The sequence below is a fragment of the Ptychodera flava genome, chromosome 8 (assembly GCF_041260155.1).
Source record: "Ptychodera flava strain L36383 chromosome 8, AS_Pfla_20210202, whole genome shotgun sequence".
Classification (NCBI taxonomy): Eukaryota; Metazoa; Hemichordata; class Enteropneusta; family Ptychoderidae; genus Ptychodera; species Ptychodera flava.
The window spans coordinates 23,077,520-23,100,898 of NC_091935.1; the positions used below are offsets into that span (position 1 = coordinate 23,077,520).

At 37.2% G+C, this 23,379-nt stretch overlaps 1 protein-coding gene across 1 annotated transcript in view; it reads left to right on the forward strand.

The window, feature by feature from the left end:
- Positions 1-3,697: 3,697 nt before the first annotated feature.
- The window catches only part of LOC139138811 (TNF receptor-associated factor 2-like), a 92,568-nt gene continuing 72,886 nt past the window's right edge, over positions 3,698-23,379 (forward strand). The window contains exon 1 of the mRNA XM_070707351.1: positions 3,698-3,858. The gene's annotated coding sequence lies outside the window, so the exon portion shown is untranslated. The remainder of the gene's footprint in view (positions 3,859-23,379) is intronic.

The window sequence follows — 23,379 nt, forward strand, 5'->3', positions numbered from 1 at the left end:
TTTTATTAAAAGCACGACACTTTCTGTATATTCGCTTTTAAAGACATTTTTCAAACAACGACGTATTCTCGATGTATATACTTCTACTAATGTAATTTCTGACTTCTCAAAGCTACACTAGAAGAGGATTTCTATCATTTTTTAGTAAAGGCAACACTTAAAATAAGTAGCTAGCACAAGTCCAGTGATACAATCAATTCACGACCATACATGAGACGACTCCAAGACAACAGCATCTCTGTAGCCTGGACTACACTTGACGTATAGTTAGATTTGTTGCCTCGACATGTATACGTTATTGATTCTTTTCTCTCGAACACTTACTTCTTTCATGCAGTGAGTTCACTCCATTAGTTGAGGAACGCCCATGTTATGATATCAATCTGACGTTGGATAGGGGCTGTGGGTATATCAAAATTCAAGCTAAATTCTAACTTCAGAATACATAAGATTCCCCATGCTGGTGATACACGACGCTGACACATAGCCCACACCAATTAAGTATTCATAACATGACTGGCGCAAACGTGCGGGTGTAAACAATAGGTGAGAATATGGATAAAAAGGACTGAGAAAAAGAGAGTTGCAGGATCAACATTGGAGAAGAACCCTGGTTGATCTGAAGACCACCCAAGACGAGACAACTGCTTGGCACTCCTCTCCTCCGCGGTTTAGACATCTTGGTTCCCGCTACTCCCACACTATTTTGTTAGCTAAGCCATTTTTACCCAGGCAGTAGTTTACGTAAGTGCTCGAGTTGGTTTATTTTATTAAATTTCACATTTCAATTTGCACCGTAAATTCCCCGGGCCAGTGCTCGTGTCGATCTATTCGGATGTCAGAACGATTCTGTGTAGGTACCTCTCAGCTCAGTCTTAGCCAAGCGAGTTAGCTCTAGCAAATAAGTGAAATTCCCCCATTATATTTCCCCGCTCAAAACCCCCCGCATGACATATGGTTCAAAAACATGAAAAAAACTGACCACCCGGCGGCCGTATTGGATCGCATCGCGAAATAAATTGACGTGCATATTATTGCCATAGTACTTTATCCGTGCACACAGTTTGAAAAATATCAGCTCAGGGTGACAGAGAAACGGCTACTGATGGACGCACCCACGGATGTACGGACGGACGGACAGACGGGACCCAATCTATAAGTCATCGCAGGACTGTGTCCGCGGGGACAAAAACGCTCTCTAACACACCCAATCTGCAGAATCTGAAAAACATGTTCAGGCATTTCGTTGAGTTAGATCATCGATTAACTGTCGCTGGTCGTAAATCAAATTTGCACGTCAGATATTAGAGATACGTTGGTGACCCATCCTCGAACTTTATTGGCCAGTCTTGGCTATGGTAACGCGGATGCGCAAGTGGAAATGAAGTCACAGTCAGATAGTTGGATGGGACGTGGTGTTGGTCGTAGGGGCTACTGATAAGCACTACAAGACGCTGAAGACGCGCACAACAAACACAATTCATCGGTTCGATAGAGTGCCAATGGTGATATGATGCTATCGAAAATGACCCACTGATCCCTCCCACAAACGCGATGATTGTGTTTCGATAGCATCATATCACCATTAGCACTCTACCGAAACTTTTTGTGCGAGTGATCAATCAATTGGGATTTTGTTTTGACTTGTTTTGACTTGTTCACGATCCGTCAACGGTGTAAACTTCTAAAGACATTTTTCAGTAATTTAACCTGTCGGTGTAAAGTTCAAATCGTAGTTTCGTTGGCGCATTTCCACGCGAAATTTTCGCCTTGGGCGGAGCCGACTCCAGACACGGCGTGTATTTTAATAACCAACGGACCCTTATACAGCGAATACATAACCAGATATGAACTGAATATGCTCACGTGTTTTACAACAGGTTCATTAATCCCTTCACAGAACAATAAGATATATGTTATCACTATATGTAGCAGGTTTTTTCAACTTCGCACAGTACTCTAAGAGTTTAATCACTAATTAAAAACTTTATTTAATATGCAAATGAGCTGTTAATTAACTTGACACTGCCCAATGCTTCATGGGGACAATTAGATATCCATCAGATCAAGATTTGTAGTATGTTTTATTTAATTTAGTGCTGTAATTTTAGAGTAATGTCACTAATTACAAAGTTCATTAAATATGCAAATAAACCCTAAATTAACTTGACACTGTTCAATGATTCATAGCACAATTAAATATTTATCAAATCAATTTCTGTCGCACGTTTCACAAAATTTAGTGACGTAATTTCAGAGTTATATACCTAATTACAAACTTTATTAAATATGCAAATGAACCCTTAATTAACTTTACACTACTAAATGCTTTACAACACAGTTAGATATCTGTCGGATCAGTATATGCAGCAGTTTTCATGACGTTTGATGCAGTTATTTCGGAGTTATATGACTAATTATAAAACTTCATGAAATATGCAAATGAGCTAATTCTTAACTTGACACTGCTCAATGCTTCTCAGTACAATTGGATATTTATCAGATCAACATCTGTAGCAAGTTTCATCAAATTTAACGCTGTAGTTTTGGAGTAATATCACTAATTACAAAGTTCATTAAATATGCAAATGAACCCTTAATTAATTTCACACTACTAAATGCTTTACACTACAGTTAGATATCAGTCAGATCAGTATCTGCAGCAGATATCATCACATTTCGTGAAGTTATATCGGAGTTATATGACTAATTACAAAACTTCATAAAATATGCAAATGAGCTATTTGTTAACTTGACACTGCCAAATGCTTCTAAGTACAATAAGATATATATCAGATCAATATTTGTTGCAAGTATCATCAAGTTTGGTGCAGGAATTTCAGAGTTATCTCACTAATAACAAAAGTTCGTTAAATATGCAAATGAGCAGATAATTGACATGACACTCACAGTATCATCATAATGTTCTGAGATTGTCATCTGTGAAAAGTTTCATGAAATTTTGTGCAGTATTTCTTGATATATGTCTACACTGTCATTACCGTCTCCATAGGGAAACCATTGTACGGAAAAAAACGATATTGCATAACTTCATTAATATGCAAGCGACACTAACCAAAATCTAATCAGTTCTTGCAAGTAGCATATGGTACCTGTGTACCAAATCTGACTTGAATCCGTTCAGACGTTTTTGAGTTATCGTGTAAACAGACACACAGACACACATACACACACACACACACTAACACACACACACACACACGGACAGACAGACAGACAGACAGACATCGCTATGACATTAGCCCACGTGTTTATACACGTGAGCTAAAAATTATGATCTGAAGAGTGCATCGCTGTGCGTTGTTAGAATTACAAAATCATCGCAAGCCTTATTGCAAAGTAACTATGGTTGATGTTGGAGTATTCGTACACAATAACCGTAACTGGTGTAGCGAGCTAATTATGGACCGTCCGACGAACTTTTGTTTTGTTCTCTTCATTTGTATTCCGAAATTAATAATCAAGAAATAATATTAATTAATTAAAATTAATAATCAAGAATTTCATAATGTACGGTGCATCATTCCATTTCTAGTATCATAAACAAATGGTTTGTTTTCATTTTATCGTTTCACTGAAACAAAGTTGGATAAATGCCAGCGAACAACTTTTAACATTGAACTTGATTTTGCGAGCTGAGAGGAGCTCACGGTCTAAAAAATTATGAAAGCTCCCTGAGCATCCAAAATGGCGGGTGTACCGGAAAATGTCGATGGTTCATAGAGTCTGCAGTGGATTGACACAAAACTCAGTAACTGTACTGTTGTAAGCTCTGATACCGGTCCGGCTTCGATACTACACCGAGTACTGCTCCAAGCCTGACATATCTCGGCACCGGTAAGGTTCCTTTCCTCGTTGCAGTCATTTGCTGTTTACAGTCTAGCGTGACCCAAAATGATAACCCTGTAACAGATCAGGCTATATGACACATCAGTAATTTAAACAGAATAATTAGTCCTTGGGCTAGAGGGGGTCTACGTGCACACCCCGCTCCCCCACAGGATAACAAACCTGTATTTTTCAGAAGCCTTGGGATCCCTAGAATACGAAATGGAATTTTAACAGAAAAATATAGGGACGCAATAGCTGTTATGGTCATGTTTTGAAGGGTACCGCAAAATCACCATTTTCCAACCCAAATGCATTTACGTCAAATCTGTCTTCTTGTAAGTCATGTGCTGAGCTTATTTTTTAACATAACCTCACTTGTTTGGTATCATTAGAAAGGGAATTTATTCCTCTTTAAGATGACATATTGTACTATGCAATATCTTCTACAGTTTTTGTGAAATATGACCAAAACTTACCCCATACCCCAAAATTTAACATTGCAAATTACAGTAAATCTCAAATTCTACCAATTCTTTAGCTTGGCATAATAAAAAATGCAATGCTTTGTATGAAATCTGTTTTATTTGATACAGGGACATGTCATAAATATGAAATAGACTTTTAACAGAAAAAATATTGGGACTCTACAGCTGTAACAGTCATATTTTGAAGGGTACCGCAAAATCACAGTGTTGCAGATTTGCATGCATTTTTCTTAAACCTTGATTTGAATTTAACCTCTTACCCCATACCCCAAAGTTTACATTGAAAATTGCCGTCATAATTAAAATCAAATAAAATCAAATATGAAATAGACTTTTAAGAGAAAAAATATTGGGACTCTACAGCTGAAACAGTCATATTTTGAAGGGTACCGCAAAATCACAATGTTGCAGATTTGCATGCATTTTTGTTAAACCTTGTTTTGAATTTAACCTCATTTGTACGTTTAATTTGTAAGATAATTTACCAATCTTTAAAATGACATATTGTAATATGCAATATCTTGTATAGTTTTCATGAAATATGACCAAAATTTACCCAATACCCGAAAGTTTACATTGAAAATTTCCGTCATAGCAAAAATCAAATTCTACAAATTTTTTAGCTAGACACAAAAAATCTGGCCGTTTTTGCAATTAAATCTGTTTTATTTGGTACGGGACATGTCAGAAATATGAAATAGACTTTTAAGAGAAAAAGTATTGGGAGTCTACAGCTGTAATAGTCATATTTTGAAGGGTACTGCAAAATCAAAGCGTTGCAGATTTGCATGCATTTTTGTTATATCTGTCTTCTTATAAGTCATCTGCTGAGCTTGCTTTTAAATATAACCTCATTTGTTAGGTATCATTAGAAAGATAATTTACTAATCTTTAAAATGACATATTGTAACATGCAATATCTTGTATAGTATTCATGAAATATGACCAAAACTTACCCCATACCCCAAAGTTTACATTGAAAATTGCCGTCATAGCTAAAATAAATTCTACAAATTTTTTAGCTAGACACAAAATTCTGGCCGTTTTTGCTATTAAATCTGTTTTATTTGGTACAGGGACATGTCAGAAATATGAAATGGACTTTTAACAGAAACAATATTGGGATTCTATGGCTGTAACAGGCATATTCTGCGGGGTACTGCAAAATCACAATAATGCGGACTCATATGCGTTTTTGTTAATTTTGTCTTATTGTAGGTCATCTGCTGAGCTTAGTTTATTACATAACCATGTTTATTTGGTACCATTAAAAAGGTAATTTACTAGTTTTTAAAATGACATATTGTTATATGCCATATCTTATATAGTTTTCATTGAATATGACGAAAACTTACCCCATACCACAAAGTTTATATCGAAAATTACTTTCGTAGCTATCGTCAAATTCTACCAATTTTCTAGCTAGACATAACAAATAAGTCAATGCTTCATATGAAATCTTTTAATTGCTACTGGGGAATGTCAGAAATTAGAAATAGACTTTTAACACAAAATATATTGGGACTCTACAGCTGTAACAGTCATATTTTGAAGGGTATCACAAAATCACAGTATTGCCAACTCGCATGCTGTTTTGTTAAATCTGTCTTCTTATAAGTCATCTGCTGAGCTTGATTTTTGACATAACCTGGCTTGTTAGGTATCAATAAAAAAAGGTAATTTACTAGTTGACATATTGTAATATGCAATATTGTGTTTAGGTTTCATGAAATAGGACCAAAGCTTACCCCATACCCTAAGGTTTACACAGCAAATAACAGCGAATCTGAAACTTTTACCATTGTTTACTATTTATTAACTTTGTATACAGAAGGCAATGCTTGTTTGCAATCTATGAAATCTGTGTTTTTGTTAAAAAAGTATGTCACACATATTTAAGAAGAATATAATTTGATTTGATAGCCTTTTGGATCATATTTGGAAGGGTACCCAGGTATCAGGGCAAATTTGCCGAAACACATACATTTGACATATATTGGTTCCCCCTCAAAAATGATCCAAATGGCTACTAAATTGTATCATCTTCCCGTTAAAAGTTAATTTTATACTTGTGACATACTTTTGTAACAAATAAATCAGATTTCATACAAGAATTGCCTTTTGTATTATGTGTAGCAAAAAATGGTAGAATTTAAGATAAGCCGTAATTTGCGATTTGAACTTTTGGGGTATGGGGTAAAGTTTGACCATATTTCAGAAAAACTATGGAGGACATTGCATATTACAATATGCCGTCTTAAAGACGAATAAATTACCCTACTAATGATACCTCACAAGCTAGGTTGTGATACAAAATAAGCTCAGCAGATGACTTACAAGAAGAAGAATTTAACAAAAAAGGTGCCAGTCTGCGGTACTGCGATTTTGCATTTCCCTTCAAAATATGGCTGTTACAACTATACAATCCAAATATTTTTTCTGTTAAAAGTCTATTTCACATATCTGACATGACCCAGTACCAAATACAACAGATTTAATACCAAAACAGAGCTCTTTTTATCATGTCTAGCTAAAACTTCGCGGAATTTGATCATGTTAGCTATGACAGTACTTTCTATATAAACCTTTGGGTATGGGGTAAGTTTTGGTCATATTCCATGAAAACTGTACAAGATATTGCCTGTTACAATATGTCATTGTAATGACCAGTTAATTACCTTTCCAATGATACTAAACAAGCCAGGTTATAATCAATAACAAGCTCAGCAGACGACTTATAAGAAGACAGATTTAACAAAAACGAATGCGAATCAGGAATACTGAGATTTTGCTGTACCCTTAAAAATACAGCTGTTACAGCTATAGAATCCCAATATTTTTTCTGTTAAAAGTCTATTTCATATTCTTAACATGTGTCAGTACCAAATAAAACAGATTTCATACAAAACATTGCCCTATTTTTTATGTCTAGCTAAGAAAATTGTAGAATTCGACATTAGCTATGACAGTAATGTCCAATGTAAACTTTGGGGTATGGGTTATGTTTTATCATATTTTGTGAAACTTAAAAAAAGATATTGCATATAACAATATGTCACCTTAAAGACTAGTAAATTACCTTTCTAATAATACCTAACAAGTCAGGTTATATTTAATAACAAGCTCAGCAGATGACTTATAAGAAGACATATATAACAAAAACGCATGCGAGTCATGAATACTGAGATTTTGCGGTACCCCTCAGAATACGACTGTTACAGCTATAGAATCCCAATATTTTTTTCTGTTAAAAGTTCATTTCGTATTTCTGATATGGCCAAGTTTAAAATAAAACAGATTTCATACAAAAAATTGCCCAATTTTTTATGTCTGCGTAAAAAATTGGTAGAATTGACATTAGCTGTCGATGTAAACTTTGGGGTATGGGGTAAGTTTTGGTCATATTTCATAAAAACTGTACAAGATATTGCATGTTACAATATGTCATTTTAAAGACTAGTAAATTATCTTACTAATGATACCTAACAACTTATATTATATTCTATAATAAGCTCAGCAGATGACTTATAAGAAGATAGATTCAACAAAATTGCACGCAAGTCAGGAATACTGAGATTTTGCTGTACCCTTCAAAATCTGACTGTTACAATTACAGAATTCCGATCTTTTTCTGTTAAAAGTCTATTTTATATTTCTGACATAACCCATTACCGAATGAAATAGATTTCATACAAAAATGCCTGATTTTATATGTCTAGGTAAAAAATTGTAGAATTTGATTTTAGCTATGACTGCAATTTTCAATGTAAACTTTGGGGTATGGGGTAAGTTTTGGTCATATTTCATGAATACTATACAAGATATTGCATGTTACAATATGTCATTTTAAAGATTAGTAAATTATCGTTCTAATGATACCTAACAAATTAGGTTATATTCAAAAACAAGCTCAGCAGATGACTTATAGCAAGACAGCTTTAACAAAAATGCATGCAAATCTTACACTGTGATTTTACGGAACCCTTCAAAATATGACTGTTACAGCTGTAGACTCCCAATACTTTTTCTGTCAAGAGTCTATTTCATATTTCTGACATGTCCTTGTACCAAATAAAACAGATATAATCGCAAAAACGGCCAGATGTTTTGTGTCTAGCTAAAAATATTGTAGAATTTGATTTAAGCTATGAAGGAAATTTTCAATGTAAACTTCGTGTATGGGTAAGTTTGGTCATATTTCATGAAAACTATACTAGATATTCATGTTACAAAATGTCGTTTTAAAGATTAGTAAATTATTTTTCTAATGATACCTAAGAAGTCAGGTTATATTCAAAAACAAGCTCAGATGACTTATAGGAAGACAGGTTTGACAAAAATACATGCTTGTCCCAATATTTTTTCTCGTAAAAGTCTGTTTCATATTTCTGACATGTTCCTGTATCAAATAAAAGAGATGTCATACAAAGCATTGCATTTTATATTATGCCAAGCTAAAAAATTGGTAGAATTGGAGATTTACTGTAATTTGCAATGTTAAATTTTGGGGTATGGGGTAAGTTTTGGTCATATTTCACTAAAACTGTAGAAGATATTGCATATTAAAATATGTCATCTTAAAGAGGAATAAATTTCCTTTCAATGATACCAAGCAAGTGAGGCTATGTTAAAAATTAAGCTCAGCACATGACTTACAAGAAGACAGATTTGACGTAAATGCATTTTCTGTTAAAATTCTATTTCGTATTCTAGGGATCCCAAGGCTTTTGAAAAATACAGGTCTGTTATCCTGTAGGGGTGCATGTAGACCCCCTCTAGCCCACGGCCTAAATGATAAGCCCCGATAAAGTGAAGATAAAATAAGGCTCGCTAAAATTCGCGATGTCACGTAGTCTTCCTAGCAGTAGTCCCCTATAAGCAGTATCAAATAAGTTTCCCTCCCGCTTGCATAATGCCTACAATTAAACTTCACGCTTTTCATCACCCGCTAAAGAAAAACCGCCATCCCTAATACATAACCTCCCTCTGTTGGTCACATGCCTCGTCTCCTAGAAAATATCCGAATCATTCTCCTAGCCAGCCCACTGTGCCTTTTTTCAGCTTGGCAGCTTATTAAAACGATATAATATGCTCGCCACGCAACCGCTTGTGACTGGCCGGCACAAGTATGTAGGCGTTGCAACAAACACTGAATGATTGTTTACAACATACATATCATTATCATACACCTACGTCTGTAACCTATGGACTTTCGTCGTACAGTAAGTTTCGGTGCCAGAGGACGCGGAGTCCAAACTTTGACGCCGTGTACAATAACTTAAGGTGTTATTGGACGCTATTGGACCTTTGACCTCAAAACACCTTTACGTCAAAGCGTGGAAAAAGGAGAGATGATTTTAAATTTTCATCAAAAATATACTTCTGAACATTCAATTTTCACGAAGTTAATAGCGGTCAATCCAAAACCTGTGAATTTAAGTGAAATTATCAGCATTTCCGTTACGATTTCAAAACGTGCGTATGATTTTACGCAAGTGTTTTTTTTTATTTGCGTAAAATATATCAAAAATGCGTACATTACTATGAAGTACCTATGTATCGATGGTATTTGAAGCAAGCTTGGCGGTCTTTTCTGTTGAAATTGGGGATTTTCCTTTTATGCGCATCCTACTGACTAAAAAGAATAGCCTGCGGGGCTTCAATATAAATCACTGAACTGACCCGTACCTGCCATAACATGGGCACTTTCGATGCCATGATTCCTGTATGTTCGTTAAGCAGCCTAATGACTTCATGATAAAAATATACTTTCTTACTACGGACTTAAGAGTTTTCAAAAGTTCAACAAAAATCAGATGACGGTCAAAGTTTGGCTGGACCTCAAGATTGCAACCCGACAGGAGTCTAAATCGTCACCAATAAACACTTTCCAAATAACATGCATTGTAATGACTCCTTACTGTATTGTGTTACCAACAACATAGTCTTGATCGAGTTGTGAATTTTTTGCTTCTGTAGAGTCATTGTCTGTACAGAACTGATTGATATGACGCTTTGTGATGATCAGATATAATGTTGCATGGAGAGTTGCGGTCCGCTAAACAGTCCGGGTCATTTCCGAAATTGGCGACGCTATACCATAATATTTTTCCCTATCATTAGGCAATCAGCGGCCAGCGCGCCATCAGTAAAAATACCGCAATGATATGGTGTCGCTCACATTTGATCAGAATTGGTACATATCTGTGTGGGTACCAAAGGTCAACAATAATGTTGTTTCTATCTGTTAAAGGGGAAGTTCACCAAAAATGATTTGTGCTAGCTTTGTGGTCACTTACCCCGGAAAAGCTATTTTCGCCATTTATAACTCGCAAGATTTTTTACAAAAACCGATAGAAATAGTACAGGAAGTTGCCCATGTAATTTGAATCATGGGAAAAAGCGCCAAGCTTGGAGCTTGCATAATGTGATATGGAAGGGAAAATTCTACGTTGATGTTATGACAATGATTTCTGCATAGTACAACCAAAAAAACAAGAATGACAAAAAAAACCCAGAAAAACAAGAATGACAAAAGTAAATAAGGTCTGAAACTTTAGGTACTGGAGGTCAACTTTAGGAACAGGCTTAGCAGAGGAATGTTTCAACACAGTCCTTCATGGTTTCAGCAGGTCTGCCAATATGTATCAGTTCATGAACAATGACAGGAAATGACTCTAGGTCAGTGAAGTAGCCTGTTTCAATCACTGCCACCACTCCTACACATAATAGGTACACTGCATACAAATAGGTTAAAGGTCATAAACCTCTGACTTTGCAGGATTTCCCCTTTTTCTTACCTCATTTGGATATTTTTGACACTGACATGTTCATTTGAACAACGTCACATCTCAACCCCTGGGTCTACCTGTACACCAAATACTAAGATGGTAGGTGTGGTGGTTTTGGAGCTTTTGCGTGGGACGGACACATCCGCACATACATACGTACATACATACATACATACATACATACATACATACATACATACATACATACATACATACATACATACATACATACATACAGACAGACAGACATACACACATACATACATACATACATACATACATACATACATACATACATACAGACACACACACACACACACACACATACATACATACATACATACATACATACATACATACATACATACATACATACATACATACATACATACAGACGCCACCGACTCACCATATAAGCTCTTTTTGGTATTTATAGACATACCAAATATGAGCTAAAAATTGTATTTCCTGGCAACCTCCACATGCGTCCATGGTTACGTACGCCATACTGTGTTGAACTCTATCTTGCTATATACTCCTCCGCTGCACCATTCACATAACTTTTTTGTGTATTATCGTAGATCCGTGTCAAAAATATTGTCAGTTGTGAAAGGGTTTTGCCAAAACACTTGGCGTTGCACATTTCATGGGAATACGGACGTCGTTTGTCAAATAACAATTAATCGCGCCGTATTCTGTCATAATATGACCTTAAGGTTCCAAGACAAGAAATGTGACCTTTTTAATCTACCAATTCTCTAACGGTTAATAAACTCAGAACCCCCGTAAAGTATACATTTTCTGAAAGCCTACATATATGGGAACATTTTGGTAACCACAGTGTCACCATTGTTTACATAACTATCACGTGACAAGATAATTTGCATAACCTTTCAAAAGTCGGTTTTCCCTATGTTTTGTCTCAATACTTCAAAATATCTGACTCAAACTTGCTGGAATGCAAGCTGTCACAATGCTCTTTCAAAGTGTGTCTCAGATTTTTATATCTTGCTTATTTTTTTTAAAGCACAATTTTAAAGAAATCAACTATGGTAAAATTCACTGCTCCGGAAGTTTTTCTGGCATAAAAACTGTTTAAGAAGGTTTTAAAAAAATTCTGAGACACACTTTTGAAGACCTGTAGGATAGCTTGCACTCACATGAATTTCAGCCACATATCTCAAAGCATTGAAACAAAACATAGGGAAAACCGATTTTTGAAAGGTTATGCAAATTACCTGTCACATGATAGTTATGTAAACAATGGTGACACTATGGTAACCAAAATGTTCCCCTATATCTAGGCTTTCCGAAAATATACAATTTACGGGGGTTCTGAGCTTATTAAACACTAGAGAATTGTTAGTTTAAAATGGTCAATTTCTTGTCTTGGAACCTTAAACTGGTCCAATAATCATTTTCATTCAAGGTAATACATTACCAGGTCCATGGGACATTTGAGATTTACAAATTTAAGTAGGACCATCCTGAACAACTGATAGTTAGTGGTGGTACCAGGTGTCCGGAATGGGTAAGCGTACCCTGCTAGCATGCTACACGTCAGGGTTGGTCCCAAAATTGTCTAATATTGTATGAAGTGATACAGTACATGTATATAAATCACTGTAATAAGTCAAAGCCGGGAATGCTTTTGCTAATCATTTGAGTGACCGAGATGTCATATTTGGCCACAATGTCATTATATCGACCGTAGAACTTTTTGAAAGTCCTCACGAGTCTTTTGGATGTGTATCCCTGTCTCACTAGTTTTGATACCAATAAGCTGTGTCTCATTTTAAAATCAGCGTAGGAATCACAAGCCCTACAATATCTGAGAAGTTGAGACACGTACACACCATAAGCAGGTGCAGATGGAATATTACTTGATAAGTGGGGATAATTTATGATTTCAAAATCGAAATCATCGCCCTTTTGTCATACAGCTTAGTGTGTAACCCATCAGTATCCTTTTGTAGGAACAGATCAAGATATGAAGCTGAGTTCTTACCCTCAGTTTTTTCTTTAATTTCCAACTCATCAGGATAAATATGATATACGTTATGTCATATGTCTGGATTGTCTAGACTAACCAGATCATAAATATATCTGTGCGTGTTGTTAAAACGCCTTGCAAGTTTTTAAAACCCTACTTTGTAGAGAGATTGTAGCAACTCTGCTTCATATGAATACAGATAAGTCAGCAAGAAGGGGTGCACAATTTGTACACATTGGTAAGCTTATGCCGTCGGATTGTTTAAAGGTCATACAACCAATACGTTGTCGATTAAGAAATTAAGCATGTTAATAATTTCTTCTGTGTATTTGTGCTAGGCATCCATGCTGTTACTAAAATAGCCTGACCTATGTTTGATGGTAATGTATTGGTACCTTCTACTGCCATTTTATGCAGGAAAGCTTGTTTAACAAGGGGTGACAACCTTCTTTTAAATGTCGAACAGTTGTTTGGCCACTCTGTCAAAACCATGGAGCCAGCTCCATGGTAAAAAACACATTTTCAAAATCGCGTACCATTTTTAGTCTGGCTGGCTCAGACAACAAAACCTCATGTATCGCCGTGATTCCTGGCCTGAAGTCCTGCGAAATATAAATCGTGTACCTCCACAGATCGTTCAGAAAACTTCATTTGTATCAAAGATGGCAGCGATCAAAAATTCAACCTATTCTGTCATCGATCAGTTGTTGTTGTGTGGCCACTCTACATATTTTCAAAATCGCGTACCATTTTTAGTCTGCGTAGGGCAACTACAACTAGGTATCGCTCTTACTTCTTGCACAACGCCATACGCGTATACCTACACAAATAACCTTGAAAACGGTATTTCTTAAGAGATGACGAACATCTACAAAATTATTCCCGGTACTTGAGCGAAATCTATAAACTAGGTGTAAAAATGAATCGTAAATATTTCGAATATTTTTTCACTCAACGGACTCCTTGTTGGACATTACCTTCTGCAGAACACGTGGATTATGTTGACAGTCGAAATTCGTCGAAATTCATAAGACAGAGGCTTAATCATGTTAATAAGCGGCCCAAAACTGCCATTCACACTTGGCGCGTAATTTTTGACCTGGCGTGACCTGTATTTTATTAATGATGTAATCTGGTCGATGATTGGCTAAAAGCAGGAATATATTATCATAATGAGTCGCAAATTTTTTAATGAGCCGAACTGCTTAAATGTCATTTGCAAGTAGGTTTTGTCCTGTATTGAACCACGTTCAGGCCATGTACCGCGCGAGCGAAGTGCATATGGCACAAGACCACTAAATCATTTCCATAGGCCACCACAGTAGCGTTGAGCTCGATTTTCCTATTTTAAAACATTCAGCGGCACGAATCCTCTTAACAGGTGTTAGGTCAATGTCAGCTTGACTAAAGATTAATTTTTCGTGTGGGCAAGTACACGGAAATTTTGAGATAGCGATGAAAATAGCGCCCTCAGTGGTGTTTTTGACAAATTTCAGGCTTATTGTCATGATTTCTATTAGCCCTAGAACTCCTCATATTACCACCAAATGCTTCAGCCATTATTCACAACAGTCTGCATTTTGATTCAGGCAGAAAAATATCTTTACAAAAATTCTTGACGTTAAAGTTCAAACTAAACAAGCATCCATGCAGATATCAAAACTTCAAGGTCTGCACTATTTTTCTTCCGAACTGATCTTGTGCCGTGTGTGTCGATGTCATGGGGCGACATTTCTCAATGCGTATTAGTTTAAGCCGACGTGACTTTTTTGCGTATTTCAGAACAAATTTGCGTAAAATACGCAGGATATTGCGTTAACGGAAACACTGAATTATGCTGCTGACCAACAATTTCTACGGCGTGCATAGCCCTGCGTACAGGTCTGTGTGTTCCCGGCGTGATACGGCCTCCACCACAGCCCTGCAACGGTTCATGGAGATGACTGGCGACAATGCGGTCCAGATCTGGACCGCAACGAAAGACTGTCTTTTTGGCCGAAATTCTGCTCTATCGGGGCAAAATCCTCTCCCTGCCTACCTTTACCTCCTAACCGACCAAAGAAAAGATGCGATTAACTTCTCCTAACGTCCAAAACCGCTCGTTTTCTGAAACATAACGTACTCGACAAGTTGTTTACCCATGGTGATCGCCATTTTGAATCTCGCCAGCTATCTCTATGGACCGTTGCAGGGCTGTGGTGGAGGCCGTATAACGCCGGGAACACACAGACCTGTACGCAGGGCTACGGCGTGCACTGCATGCACTGCTCTGCGCTGGTTAAAACTTCGTTCTGTGCGCTAAGCAGAACGCGTTCCCAGTCTGCTCGCGATCGCTTAGTGCAGTGCGCAACGGGCATCCCAAAAACGCTTTAGGTTATGTCCTTGTACTTCGTACGCTTCGGTATTGTCGCGTCTCGGACAATACCTCCGCTGCACGATATACTCGGACATAAATCCCGTTATTTTGTGAATAACCTTATATCATGACATACATTTCAATAGGGGAAAAGGCCCCGTGTAGGCGAACTTTACACCATGACATATGCCACAGACGCAGTTGGTGGAGGGACTGTGCGTATGTTCATTAGGGTGACCCTATTATTATTTTTTTTGTTTCTCATCTCTAGAGTAATACTCGGGCAGGGCAGGCGGTCGAAATAAAAAAAAACAAGTACCAAAAAAGAACTGTATTTCTTTCAGTACAATGTTCTGTCTATTCAGTCTTTACAATTTTAAGTACAAAAAAAACCGTGTATTTGTTTCAGTTCAATGTTCTGTCCATTCAGTCACTGCAATTTCTGTGCTCTGTGTTCTGTGCTCTCCGTCCTTTCAGTCTGAGTCGCTGCAATCTCACAATTGATGATGGTGGTGTTATTGCTAGGATGATCGCCTCAGAGGCGGCGCAAATAAAAAAAGTTTTGGTTTTTTTCACGGCGGAGCTGAAATTTACGGTCGGTCGGGAGATGAGGCCACACAAAAATAAAAATGCCGCCCTTATGACGTGACACGATGAATGCACTTACAATGTGATCTGACAGATTCACCTGTTAGTGTAAGAGGTCCACACTGTAATATGGCATTGTAAAATGCTGAAGGAATAAATGCAAAATGTCTATGACGTAATGTATTAACATAATAACAACAATGCAGAAACCCTGTATAAAATGAAATAGTACATATTGACATAATTTAGCCGCAGTATACCCTTCGCATTTAGACGGACGATATTTCAAATGCACTCCTCATGGCACTTCGCGCATTTGTCAAAGCTGGATGCCCGACATTCCATACGTGTCAGGTGCCCTCACAGCGGTATTTATCCAATATAATAAGCATGCACAATATATTTTTATCGTTACCATGTCTTGATGCGGTCTACATTTTTGCGAAAAACATGTTCGTCAATGTGCTGTCAAAAGTGCTGTCAAAAGTGTCTTTTAATGTTAATTATATATTTAATGTATCACCCCCCGATCAGGAGAATGTCTTCTGGTATAGACTACTTTGACAGTCTAGTTATGTGAAATTTATTATATATTTTAGCATTTGGAAAAGGGTGCTAGCTTGTTCATCATTAAATTTGAGGTAGGTTTACCAATTTTCTGAAAAAGTATATCATTGCTTTCTTTGTATATTGAAAGTTAGCAATCCTCTGTGAAAAAGAGATACAGTGTTTGTCTCTTACATGAAGTTGTATTTTAGCCACATATATCAATGAATATCTATTATACGTTACGATCACGGGCGTTGAAGTTCAACTTTTACCGCTAATCATTGTCTTCATTTTGTGGATCCTAAATCCTTCGCCCACACCAACACCTTTGGAGGCATGTGGATGCATGCCATGCGAACTTGGATTGGCTTCACATCTTCAGACTTATTTCCAACTTATCTTTATGAGTTCATGTGGCGGAGGCGTTTCGGCGATAAAGCTGAGGCGTGGATTTTACTTGTTCAACATATTTCAATTCTCTGTTCTTCAAGTTTACAGTCCCCTTCATCGATTCATTGCAACTCTGCACATAATGCCAAATGTTTTGAGACGGTCTAAAAACTAATATCACGCCTAAGTTTACAACTCAGTAGGCCACTGCCGCTGATGTGTGACACTGCGAATGCACAAACCAGACGAAGTTCGTGCTAGTGACAGTTATATTTGCAGCGAATTTCGTTTGCTTCTGTACTTAATTCACTTCGTCGATGGGTGGAATTTTATGTTATTTCCGTGGCATATCCAACGAATTGTTGTTCACGTTTTCATCTACAATGGCAATGAAATATTGCATTTCATACATGTTGAGTGATGAACCACTTTTATATAAAAGTGTATCCTGTCAAAAACGAAACACACACCTTTCGTATTGTAAAAAAAGCAGCAAATGACAAATTCAATAATAAATGTCAAACACAAAGTTTTCAACATATAAAACATCCTAAACAAGTGACAATTTTATACTTTAACTGTGCAAATACAACAAATAATATGAAAAATATTCAAACAATAACAAATCTGCACAACAAACACGACAATGCAGAGAAAAAATAAAGACAGGCAATAAAGCAATCAATGCAGAGGCATAAATTCAATAAAAGAAGGAAAATGCGTAAAAGACTTTCAAATCATTACAAGTGAACATTATAAATTAATCAGTTCCTGCTTAGCATTATCATCCTAACGTTTATATGAAACATTGCATCCCTTTCTCGCAACTGTTCTCGTGGAGGTGCTGGGTTCGACCCCCGGTGCGGTAATAGTTGTTGTGTAAAAAAAAACGTAACTAAAAAATTACACTTCTCTCCCTTGTCATTAATCAACCGTTGCTTCCACATAGGTATCAGGCTGGCTGAAGAAGACGTGGATAGAGTAATAGGATACTACAACATGGGGGAAAGGAGTGAAGATAGAAAAAATTGGGACCCTTCTTTTCAATCATTTCCCCCTAAGTTTCCAAGCCCCCATTCCTAACTCTTACCCCCAAAATAATTTATCGCCCCTTTTAGAACGTAACCTTTGACCTCATTTCCATAAGTACGCACATCTTTGACGTCATCAGTTTGTGGCTATACCACTTGTAAAATGGTGTCGTGTTTTGCGTCAGAAAAATATCCTCGTCTTGGTCAGACATCTTACCTGCCCACTAAATTCTCGGCAACTACTCATACTCGTAAATTGCGTGGCATATTTTCATAATCACACACCTGGCGAACATTTGAATAAATAAATGAATTAACACCTGCACAACGACACAGTGTGAGTACAAATGACCTGTTGCATAATTTTCATAGTAGCAATGCGAACACATGTTGTAAGAAACAGCAGGGAGTTCTAGAATTAGCTGCTGCATATTGAAGATTAGGTCATTTCACTGACAGGGGTGGTCATACAAATTTTGCTGTCAGACAAACAGTAATCTAATATTGTCGTCTTATGGCAAATAAGGCTTTCTATTCAGTCAGAGTTCGTTTGGGATCGTGGTTTAAATAAGAGAACAACCTCCCCCGCCGTTAGGTCCTCGGCGATTCGAAACCAAGAACCACCTCGGTGTCGGTGGTTCTCCATTACATAAAACGTACACAGAGCTGTGTCGAGCGTTGCCGCTGTGAACGTCTCGATCTCCCTGGGACTGTAACCATACTTCGAACTCAGGTAACTTTGGAAAACCGATACTGCACCGTTTGTCGCAATTCTAGTGTGCTTACTGTCCATCTGAAGCAAAAAGTCATCCAGCTGAGCTGGTGTCAATTCAGCGTGTCGCTTTGAAGCCATGGTCATGATGGTTGCCGGTACAAACACAGGCGCTCCCTAGCTGGATAGTCTGCTAAGTAGATCGACTACGGGATCAATAGATCTAGTCGATCCAAAAATCGATCTACTTAGCAGACTCTGCAGACTACCCAGCTAAGGGACTGGTCAGTTTCTTCAGCCTGGGGGCGCGGTGGATTCATTGGGGGGGTCACCCTGTTTTTGACTTTGGTGATAGGGGGGGTCACCATGTTTTTGAAATGCCCAATAGGGGGGTCAGTGTGTTTTTGAATTTTGACACAGGCTCATCATTGCCTAAAATGCTAGTGTCTGCCACAAATTTCATCATTCAGTTGTATTTTTCGGCGCGCTCTTCGGGCGCGTAACTTTAATAATCAGTCATATTTTTCAGCACGCCCAACTTTAACATATCAAGCATACATATATCAGAGATATCTGTATGTTCAATATTTTTCAGCGTGCTCTTCAAGCTCATTACTTTAATATATCAGACATTTTTCAGCACGCCCTTCAGGTGCATGACTTTAATATACAAGGCATATACATCAGAGATATCAGGATGTTTCATATTTTTCAGAGCGCCCTTCGGGCGCCATACTTTAATAAATCAGACATATTTGCCAGAGATATCTTGATGTTTGCTAAGTGAAAGTGTACCATTATGAAATCTGCATTTCATATGAAAAGCATGACAAATTCGTGATACTTTTCTGTTCTCTCTATGAGAATTCAGTATGAGAAAGCAACATGCACTATTATTTCACAATATATATTTGATACAGTGACTTATTTTAGAGATAGAAAAATGACAAGATATCTTTCCTTCTCATTGATGCAATTATTTTCCTTTGTGTCACAGGTTTTCTGTAGAAAGATGCTTTTTTATGAACAAAATAACAGTTAAAAAAGGCAGTTTTTGTCATTATTAGCTGTGCTTTTATGGTTTCAATGTTACAAGAAAAGGTCCTCTCAGACACTGTACACATCAGATTTGGCTAAAAAAGCTCTCTATGGCTCCTCAGGAGATTTAATTGGATGGTTGGCAAGTCTTAACACCCATCAAAGTTTTTGATTCACTGCTTTTTCCTCTTTGATATTAATGATTGACATCCATTTCTGTACAACAGTTCAGGACATCTGGTTAAAGAGCATAGAAAGTGTGAAATACATTCACAGCTCATTCAAAATACAGCTCATTCAAAATGTACTGTATTCAAACTTTAAGATTGACACTTTGAAATTCCTATCTTACAACTGACATGTCAACAATTTCATTAAAACATAGAATGACTATTTAAAATATAAATATATGTAAAATGTAAAATATAATATATATATACGTATATATAATATATATATATATATATATATATATATATATATATATATATATATATATATATATATATATATATATATATATTATATATATAATTTATGTCCACCTTTTGTTTTACCTATGTCGTGCCCGGGGGGGTCACCCTGTTTTCGAAATTTGGAATAGGGGGGTCACCCTGTTTTCAAAATTCGGAATAGGGGGGTCAGCCACTTTTTGACGTCAGCAAAAAACAATCCACCGCCCCCCCCCCCCCAGGCCGAAGAAACTGACCAGTCCCTAAGGAGCGCCTGTGGGTACAAACAGCTGGGAGCGAACGTTACGCGCTGAAAGCATGCGAAGTACGCAAACGCGGTAGTCATCAGCGCACGCGGTGTACCTATGTACAGGTCTGTGTGTTCCTAGCTCAGGCGAAAACCAGCCTTGCTAACAAAAGAGCATCGCGCGATATAGAGCTTCTAAAGTCGACGTTCTGAGAGGAGTGGAACAAGAGAAAATTGTGAAATATATAAAACTCCTGAAGAGAAAAAAAGAAAATTATTTTGTCAACAGAAAATGATCATCGTAGATTGTACATAGCTGAGTGGTGGTTAGAAATAATATTAATTACAGAGTGCAACATCGCGATGCTCTTTTGTTAGCAAGGCTGGTTTTCGCCCGAGTGCTCATGGTTGAATGGCGGCGGATACGAACGCTTCCCTCGCATAGAGAGAGAAAAGTAGGCTTTGCGTAAGTTTACAAGCGCGGCTTGGCACATCGTGTACCTAGGCGAGGTGGGTGTGCTCGAAAACGAAGATCAATGCAAGTTTGGATTCAAAATCGGCTGTTTCGGCGGAGAAACTGCCCGCGGTATTTCTGCAGGAGGACCAGCAGTTTTTAGCTCACATTTGGTATACCAACGTGAGGTAATCGTATAAGCTGAATCAGTTCATTTGCATCCCATTTGCATGTCTGTATGTATGTATGTATGTATCACGGTCCCTCCACGGTGGAGGGACCGTGTATGTATGTATGTAGTATGTATGTATGTATGTATGTATGTATGTATGTATGTATGTATGTATGTATGTATGTATGTATGTATGTATGTCCGTCCACATCAAAAACAGCAAAACGGCAGAACCTACTGTCCCAGTATTTGGTGTACAGGTGCACCTAGGGGTGGAGATGTGAATTTGTTCAAATGAACTTGTCAGTGTCAAAAATATGCAAATGAGGGGGGAAAAGGAAAAAACCTGCAAATTGCTAAAATTCTGTAACCGTTGGTCAGATAGGGTTGAAACTTGGTGTGCAGGTTCCTTTAGGTATTCTAAAGTAGGTGTTAAAATTTAGGATGAAATTTGCATGTTTCTAATTTTCAGGTAATTTTTTCAGTTTTCAGTCAAAAAATGTTTAACTCTGAAACCACTCATCTGATTGCTTTGAAAGTTGGTATACATGTTCCTCAGGATGACTTTAGTCAAGTGTATACAAACTGAATTGAAATTTTCATATTTGTAATTTTGGGGCAATTTTCTGAATTTTGGTCAAAATTGTTTTATTCAAGAATAACTAATCTGATAGCTCTGATATTTGGTATACAGGTTACTAAGGTTGATTAAAATCAGTTTGATAAATATCATGAAGATATCTTGAAATTATATTTTTGTTGAATTTTTTGGTTATTTTTCTCATTTTAAGTAAAATTTCTTCTTCTCTGAAACCGCTAGCCCAATTGCTCTCAAATTTGGATTGGATGTTTGCAAGGGTGTTACCCTTCTAATTGTTGAAATTACGACAAAATTGGAAATATTACTGTTTTGGGGCAATTTGTCATTTTTGGTCAAAAAATCGTAACAAATATTTTCATTTTAAAGCCCCTGGACAGACGGCTTTTATATTTGGTGTACAGATGTCCAGGGATGACAATAGTTAGATATGTGGAAATTGTCCTGAAATATACAAATTTGTATTTTTAAGACAATTTGTCATATTTGGTCAAGAAAACTTGTTCTCAAAATTACTTGTCTGATAGCTTTGTAATTTGGTACAAAAGTCCCGAGGGATGTTATTAGATAAATTTTCTGCTCAAAGTGTTGGGAAACCCCAAAATATTTATATTTTAGGTAATTTTTTTGTGACTTTTAATGACCTACACCAACCCAGGATTTGTTGTGAGACAGTTTCGAAGGCTGTGAACATAATTTTGTCATGTTTAATATAAATTTGTAGTAAAATTTGATCCTGAAAACAAAGCTGACGTAAATGTTTTCATTGCGAATCAATTTTTGCAACTTTCGCATGTAAGACACACAAGAACTGATGAGAAATTTGGATCCAGGATAATTCCAGATGTCATAATCCCCCCTACAGTGGAAGGCATGTCTCTATCTGTAACTGATTTAAGTGCTGTTTACATTTGAATGATAGCACTCTTAGCATCCCCAAAGTTATAAATATACCGCCAGCTGGTCTTATGTAAACATGGTCAACCAAGGGATGGAACATTTGATATTGCGGAGGGGGTAGGGGATAGAAGATTGATGAGGTAGCATACCTTTTTAAAGATCCCTTTATATTTTTTCCCACTCTTTTTTCCCCACCCTCCCACCTTTTCTTTTTGTCAAGCTTCTCTGGCTAATTTTTTGTTGACATTTGCGTATGTATGTAGGATCTGCTTGTCCCATTGTATAGAAGTTGATATGCATGTTCCAAGATGACCTCCAGTACCTAAGTTGGAGACCTTAATAGCTTGTGTCATTCTTGTTTTTCTGGTTGATCTTTGGTACCCATACTGGTATATACCAATTCTGATAAAATGTGAGCGACACCGTATAATTGCGGTATTTTTTCTATATCAGTGTGCAGGGCTGTGGTGGGAGGCCGTATAAACGCCGGTAACACACAGCCCTGCCATGCAGAGCTAGTGCGTTCCCGGCGTTATACGGTCTCCACCCTCCACCACATGTGGTGGAGGCCGTATAACGCCGGGAACACACAGACCTGTACGCAGGGCGAGCGATGTACCCAGCAGGTTATCACTTTTTCTCCTATGTCACGTGAGTGAAAATCAGCCAATCACAGCATCTGTGATACGTGAGGTGTAATAAACATAAATATGTCTTAGGTGATAATTTAATTAGAGTCCAGACTGACAGTCAGTTGTCAGTGACACAGAT